Source organism: Eutrema salsugineum, unplaced genomic scaffold (assembly GCF_000478725.1).
Source record: "Eutrema salsugineum unplaced genomic scaffold, Eutsalg1_0 scaffold_18, whole genome shotgun sequence".
NCBI classification, from domain to species: domain Eukaryota; kingdom Viridiplantae; phylum Streptophyta; class Magnoliopsida; order Brassicales; family Brassicaceae; genus Eutrema; species Eutrema salsugineum.
This window is the reverse complement of record NW_006256846.1, coordinates 977907-986019: the sequence shown is the minus strand read 5'-3', so window position 1 is coordinate 986019 and position 8113 is coordinate 977907. Positions and strand designations below refer to the sequence as shown.

The following is an 8113-nucleotide window of genomic DNA, read 5'->3' as shown; positions in this document are numbered from 1 at the left end:
TAATTTGGGATAAAGAGGCACAAATTGGAACAAAAAAGACTCTTTTGGATAAATGCGGACCGTCAGAACTCTCATGGAGAGACGAAGACCTTCTCACCGTTTGATCACCCTTAAAATTGAAAAACTTGTAGAAGAATCAACCAGCTTTCAAATGCACTTGATTTGGAGACATTCCGACGGTTGGATCTCAAGATATTCCATTAGCCCCGGAGCCACTCGAAGACGGCCACCAAGTCACGCGACCGCGGCCAACAGCCCATTCCCCATGGTCACAAGCCTCCCGACCGCGGCCAGCCACCTATTTCCCGCGGTCACATCACTCTTGACCCCGGCCGGCCAACTCCGAACTAAATCCCATATATCTGAAGCCCAAAGGCATTCTCAGCCTCAATTCCGGAACCCTAGAGACCATGGAGTACTGAAGACTATAAATACTTGTCATTTAGGTCGTTTTTAGACACCACCCTTCATACTTTACAGAAACCGTTTTCCTTTAGCCGTTTTTATGCGATTTTTCTAGAAAATTGTTCAAGTCCGAGTTCTTCAATAGAGAAGCTTTCTTTCATCTCGTTCTTTACTGTTTTTGATTACTTTTATTAAAACCAATGATGATGTTGACCTCAGCTATGTCTGAGTAGATCCCGAGTTGGGTTTAGGGTTCCCGAAAGGGGCTCTCATAATCGATTAAGACATCTAGGTTTATAGATCTGGGATTTTAACTTTATTCTCTGTTTATTCTCGTTCTTATTGCATGTATGCTTGATTGATCACCTAGTATCTGATCTAGATAGTTAGTGTTGCAAAAGTTTTCATTAAGTATCAGCCCTAGAATGAAACAGGCAATTTTTCCGTAGGAGTGGAAACCTACCTGCGACGAGATCGTGAGTGTTGACGAGTCTTGTGCAGCTCTTGCGTTCTCTCCCTTCCAGGGCCAGAGTGGAAACCTACTGGTCATGGTTGCAAGAAACAGTTGGTTATGATCATGACAGTAACGTAGTCATACCGCCGTACTCTAGCTCTAGAACCCTATATATCGATGTCTGTCAATCCCAATCTATCTACCCTAGTGTTAAAACCGATTATGATCCCTGTAGAGTTCCCGAAAGCTCAGCGTTTTTAGCCATAGTTTACAAACCAACCGATTTTTACTTGCTTATTTAGATCTGCATTTCAATTGCTTTTGTTCGATATTTTGCTTGCTTTATTTCCTTTCCATTCGATTTTTCTACTTGTTCCTTATGATAGATTTATTTGCTTTCTTTTGTTTTAGTTTAATCTGTGAAAACCAACCAACCTCTAAAACCAATCTTGTCTAGACATAAAGTTAGAAACCGTAGAAGAATACCAGGCACACAAATCTCTGTGGATTCGATCCCTAAGTACTACAACTGATTAGCTGTGCACTTGCGGCTTTCATTTGTTTTTGTTAAGGGTAAAACTTGTTCCTCACGCAGTTGACACGCATCAAGTTTTTGGCGCCGTTGCCGGGGATTTGTTTCGCTGCCTTTTGCTATTTTTCTTGTTTTAACTTCTGTTCTAGACACATGATCTCTAGTTCTTTCTTAAAGTTTTGCTGAATTATCTTTCCCTTCTTTTGTTTTTCTCTGAATTGCATGAATACCAGGCGAAGACCTGTAGAAAACATTCCAATTATAGACGAGATAGACAGACACGAAAGAGAACTTCGAAGACTTAGACAAACGCAAGGAATGGCCAACGACGACCAGCCTGGAGATCCTATTAACCGAGTTTTAAATATGGACCAAGACGGGTCCGAACATGGAGAAAATGAAGAGAATGATCACAGAGGAGGTGATCATGCTCGACAAGATGGAGAGGAGGATGAGGTTCCTCGAAGAAACCACCAGAACCGCGAGAGAGAAGAACGTGAAGACCTTGATGCACCCATCAATGCAGCCGATGGTGACCACCAAGGAATGCAGCCGAATGGGCGAGCTAACCGCCCTGTGCAGACCGAAGACAAGCCAGGAACCATCGCATAGCTGATTTTGATGCACCTACTCAAAATTTTCAGAACCGATCTGCAATTCAAGTTCCTTTTCCGCACCGGAATGAGTTTGAAGTCAAGCCTCAAATCATCTCATTGGTGAAACAAAACCAATTCCATGGAGTTCCTACTGAACACCCAATGGACCATATCAAACTCTTTGAAGAAATCTGCAGCATGATGAGAACAAACCAAGTTCCAGCAGACTATTTAAAGTGTAAGTTGTTCCCTTTTTCATTAGCAGACAAAGCTCACCGTTGGTTGAAATCTTTGCCTGCAAGATCGATTACTAATTGGGAAGAGTGTAAAACTGCTTTCCTGAATCACTTCTATATTAAGTCAAGGTCAAACTTGTGGAGAACAAAGATCTCATGCTTTCTGCAGGGACCGACTGAATCTTTCTATGAAGCCTGGGAACGTTTTAAGGAGTATGAACGTGATTGCCCTCACCATTGCCTGGATCAAGCCTGCTGAGCACATTTTACCGAGGTTTGCAACCAAAATACAAACTTTCGCTTGATACAGCTAGCAATGGAGATTTTGGACAAAAGACGATAACACAAGGAAGAGCCCTCATCGAGAATTTGGCTCAAGCCAATAGCAATGATTGTCCTGAATATGATCGCTCGACGAAGCAAACCGGAACAGACTACCAGTTGATAACCGAGTTGAAGAACATGATGAGCCAGGTTTTGAAGAGCAACAATCGCCCAATTTATGCTTGTGAGACCAACAATGGCGCAGAAGATGAAGGGCCTAGTGATATCGATCACATTAATCAAGTCTTTCAAGAAGAAGAGGTGAACTATGTAGGAGCACAAGCACCATACCCAAATCGCTTCAACAATGGCTTCAACAACAACTTCCGGAATGCTACAACAATCTCTCTTACCGCAATCCAAATGTGGAGAATCCTCAAGATCAGTACTACCCACCACAGCAAAAATCCTTCCAAAACAAGTTCCAAGGTGGAAACTTCGGAGGGACAGGAGCTTATCAACCGCGACAGCCATATACCTACCAAGGTACGGGTTTTAACAATCAATTTGTACAACAGCAAGGAGTCACGACGAACCAGCTAGCTTCATAAATCGGTAGACTTGAACAGTCCATCCCACAACTCGTTATCACGAACGAAAAAGCTTCTAAAGACATGAACGTGAAGGTTGACTGCATGTACAATGACCTGAACGGGAAGTTTGAAGCTTTATCTTTGCACGTCAAAAAGATAGACGTACAAGTCGCCCAAACAGCCGACTCTATGAAGAGGCAAAGTGGAGTTCTTCCAGGAAGAGTTGAAGATAACCCTAAGAGGTTTTGCAACGCCATAACCACATTGCCCGAAGAAGAGGCCAGAACCGATGGAAAGAAAGAAGAAACCCCAATCTTTGTACCACTTTACAAGGATGTCGATGCCAAGCAGCGACAATTTAAGGTACCTCAACAATAACCGTTTCAAAGGCTTACAAAAGCCGACGATCCGGGACGTTTTTTTTCCAATGTTTCATTTCAGGAATCAAGTTCACAGACTGCCTGTTTGATTCCAGAGCCAATGTCAACATCATGTCAAAGACAGTTGCCGGAAAAATGGGCATAAAAACCTTAAGGACATCAACGGTTAAGGTTATCTTTGGAGATTCATATCAAAAAGATACTGAAGGGGCGATTCATGATCTACAAGTTCTAGTGGGAGACAAGATTGTTCCAGCAGATTTCCAAGTCCTGTAGATGGATAAAGACAAGGAGAGGCCACTCATTTTTGGGAGACCATTCCTAGCTACTGTAGGAGCAGTAATCGATCACGCAAACCGGCATGCTGTTTTCCTCAATGTAGATCTCAGAAGGTTTTACCCGACTATCCTAGATGATTTTCCAAGCAAAGGAAACCGGCCAAAAGAGAAAGAAAAGGAGAAGCTAGAAGCTTTTGCAAAGATAAAGATCATCATTCCACTGGATGCAACAAAAACTAGTGAGGACCAAATCCAGGAGCTGATCGAAAATACAAAAAGGGTTTTAAACAATGTTAAAGTCCGAAAAAAGAGTAAAGGAAAGAAGACGGCTCCTCAAGGAGAAGAAGTAAAACATCCAGCGACTGGAAGTGATAGGGGCACATCAAGTGGAGTGCCATTCAAATCAGCCTGATTCTTCATGCCTACGTCAAGCTAAAAGACTTAAAACAAAAGCGCTTAATGGGAGGCAACCCATTTAGGTACTCTTTCTTTTAGTTTTCTTTTCCTTTTTACAATTTATGTTTTCTTTTTATTTTTAGTTCAGGTATTTTATAAAACAAAAAGACAAAAAATCAGAAAATTAGAAAAAAACCAAGAAAATAGGATAGGTTTTTAGCTGCTCGGCCCGGCAAAGACCTGAAAGTTGGACGAAGGCCGCAGGAGAAAGGGCCGCAGTCGTGACCAACCGACCCGCGGCCAAGGGAGCATCGACCGCGGCACCGTGAATGTGCCGCGGTCGCGCATCTCCTGACCGCAGCCGTTGGTCGTTGAGACGAGAACACGGATTTCCGCCGCTTTTCAAAAATTCCCGGTAAAACCCGTTAAGATTTTCTGTAAGTTTTAAACCTTCGTTGCGTGCAAGACAAGAAAGGTAAGTTCCCGTAAACTTATGAATTCCCGAAAATTTCCGGTTTTTGCTACAAAAACGCTTTTTAAAGAAAGGAAATGCACTTTTTGGATCAAAACTCGTTTTTCTATTCTCTTCCAAAAGACTTAGAGATTTAGAAATTAGAACACGTTTTTCAATTCTTAAGCTTTTTAAGAGATCTTGGCCCAAACTTCACTCTTTTTCAAAGCTGATTTCAATTCTGCCATCAAATCTCTCTTTCCAGCAAGGTATGAAGCTCAAACTCGCCATTTTTAATTGATTTTAGAACTTAGGGTTTTCTTAAAAGGCCCAAATCTCGGTTTATTGATGGTGGAAATTGATAACACCGGATTTTGACCATTTTTATGGATCATTTTAATATCTTTTACAGGTGTTTTTACTCCATTTTCAAAGGTTTTCAAAGGATTTCTTTTTTTCCGGATTTTAAAATACTTTTCAGGTAATTTGGGATAAAGAGGCATAAATTGGAACAAAAAGACTCTTTTGGATAAATGCAGACCGTCAGAACTCTCATGAAGAGACGAAGACCTTCTCACCGTCTGATCACCCTCAAAATTGGACAACTTATAGAAGAATCAACGAGCTTTCAAATGCACTTGGTTTGGAGACATTCCAACGGTTGGATCTCAAGATATTCCATTAGCCCCGAAGCCACGCGGATTCGGCCAGCAGCTCACGCGACCGCGGCCAACAAGCTATTTGCCGCGGTCAGAAGCTTCCCGACCGCGGGGAACAAGCCAATTGCCGCGGTCACAGCACTCCCGACCGCGGCATTCAAGCTCCGACTTAAAGCCCACTTATCTGAAGCCCAAAGTCATTCCCAGCCTCAATTCTGGAACCCTAGAGACCATGGAGTATTGGAGACTATAAATACATGTCATTTAGGTCGTTTTTAGGAGAGCTTTTTGATACTTTACAGAAACCCTTTTCCTTTAGCCGTTTTTATGAGATTTTTGTAGAAGATTGTTCAAGTCCGAGTTCTTCAATAGAGAAGCTTTCTTTATCTCTTTTATTTACTGTTTTTCATTACTTTTATTAAAACCAATGATGATGTCGAACTCAGCCATGTCTGAGTAGATCCCGAGTTGGGCTTAGGGTTCCCGAAAGGGGCTCTCATAATCTTTTAAGACATCTAGGTTTATAGATCTGGGATTTCGACCTGTTCTCTGTTTATTCTTGTTCTTATTGCATGTATGCTTGATTGATCACCTAGTATCTGATCTAGATAGTTAGTGTTGCGAAAGTTTTCATTAAGTATCAGCCCTAGAATGAAACAGGCGATTTTTCCGTAGGAGTGGAAACCTACCTGCGGCGAGATCGTGAGTATTGACGAGTCTTATGCAGCTCTTGCGTTCTCTCCCTTCCAGGGCCAGAGTGGAAACCTACTGGTCAGGGTTGCGAGAAACAGTTGGTTATGATCACGACAGTGACGTAGTCACACCGCCGTACTCTAACTCTAGAACCCATATATTGTTATCCGTCAATCCAAATCTATCTACCTTAATGTTAAAACCGATTATGATCCCTTAGAGTTCCCAAAAGCTCAGCGTTTTTAGCCATAGTTTACAATTTCCATCGATTTTTACTTGCTCTTTTAGACCTGCATTTTAATTTCCTTAGTTCGTTATTTACTTGCTTTATTTACCTTTCATGCGATACTTTACTTGCATTATCTTTGTTTAGTTCGATATTTTACTTGTTCTACTGCCTTACATTCGAATTCTTTACTTGCCTTTTAGGATAGATTTATTTGCTTTATTTTCCTTTAGTTTAATTCAAGAAAAACAACCAACCTTTAAAACCAACTTAGTCTAGACATAAAGTTAAAAACCGTAGAAGAATACCAGGCACATAAATCTCTGTGGATTCGATCCCTAAATACTACAACAGATTAGCTGTGCACTTGCGGCTTTCTTTTGTTTTGTTAAGGGTAAAACTTGTTCCCTCACGTAGTTGACACACACACACCACCCCATCAAGTTTTTGGCGCAGTTGCCGGGGATTTGTTTCGCTGCCTTTTGCTATTTTTCTTGTTTTAACTTCTGTTCTAGACACCTGATCTCTAGTTCTTTCTTAAAATTTTTCTGAACTATCTTTCCCTTCTTTTGTCTTTCTCTGAATTGCATGAATACCAGGCGTAGACCTGCAGGAGACATTCCAATTCTAGACGAGATAGACAGACACGAAAGAGAACTTCGAAGACTTAGACGAACGCAAGGAATGGCCAACAACGACCAGCCTGGAGATCCTATTAATCGAAATTTAAATATGGACCAAGACGGGTCTGAACATGGAGAAAACGAAGAGAATGATCACATAGAAGGTGATCATCCTCGACAAGATGGAGAGGAGGATGAGGTTCTTCCAAGAAACCACCAGAACCGAGAGAGAGAAGGACGTGAAGACTAACTACATTACCTAAAGCCGGTTTAATATCTTTAAGCAAATGCGAGTTACTAATCATATGGTGTGAAGCACCCGAGTCTATAAGAAGACAAGCCAGGAACCATCGCATAGCTGATTTTGATGCACCTACTCAAAATTTTCAGAATCGATCTGCGATTCAAGTACCATTTCCAAACCGGAATGAGTTTGAAGTCAAGCCTCAAATCATCTCATTGGTGAAGCAAAACCAGTTCCATGGAGTTCCTTCTGAGCACCCAATGGACCATATCGAGCTTTTTGAAGAAATTTGCAGCATGGTGAGAACAAACCAAGTTCCACCTAACTATTTAAAGTGTAAGTTGTTCCCTTTTTCATTAGCAGATAAAGCTCACCGTTGGTTGAAGTCTTTGCCTGCAGGATCGATTACTAATTGGGAAGAATGTAGAACTGCTTTCCTAAACCACTTCTACACTAAGTCAAGGTCGAACAATCTGAGAACGAAGATCTCAACCTTTCAACAAGGGCCAACTGAATCTTTCTATGAAGCTTGGGAACGTTTTAAGGAGTATGAACGTGGTTGCCCTCATCATGGATTTCATGGATCAAGCCTGCTGAGCACATTTTATCGAGGTTTGCAACCAAAATACAAACTTTGCACTTGATACATCTAGCAATGGATATTTTGGGCAAAAGACGATAACCCAAGGAAGAGCTCTCATTGAAAATTTGGCTCAAGCCAATAGCAATGACTGTCCTGAATATGATCGATCAATGAAGCAAGCCGGAAAAGACAACAAGGAGATAACCGAGTTGAAGAACATGGTGAGCCAGCTTCTGAAGAGCAACAATCGCCCGATCCATGCCTGTGAAACCAACAATGGCGCAGAAGATGAAGTACCTAGTGATATCGATCACATTAATCAAGCATTTCAAGAAGAAGATGTGAACTACGTAGGAGCACTAGTGCCATACCAAAATCGCTTCAACAACAACTTCCGGAATGCAAATTACAACAATCTCTCTTACCGCAATCCAAATGTGGAGAATCCTCAAGATCAGTACTATCCACCTCAGCAAAAATCATTCCAAAACAAGTTTCAA

The 8113-nt window shown here is 41.6% G+C and overlaps 2 non-coding genes across 2 annotated transcripts; both read right to left on the bottom strand.

The window, feature by feature from the left end:
- Positions 1–2355: 2355 nt before the first annotated feature.
- LOC112087364 lies at positions 2356–2466 on the bottom strand. Its single transcript, XR_002900048.1, has one exon. It is a non-coding gene; the product is annotated as a small nucleolar RNA R71 (small nucleolar RNA).
- Positions 2467–7500: 5034 nt separating this feature from the next.
- Positions 7501–7607, bottom strand: LOC112087428. Its single transcript, XR_002900109.1, has one exon. It is a non-coding gene; the product is annotated as a small nucleolar RNA R71 (small nucleolar RNA).
- Between the last annotated feature and the right edge of the window lie 506 nt (positions 7608–8113).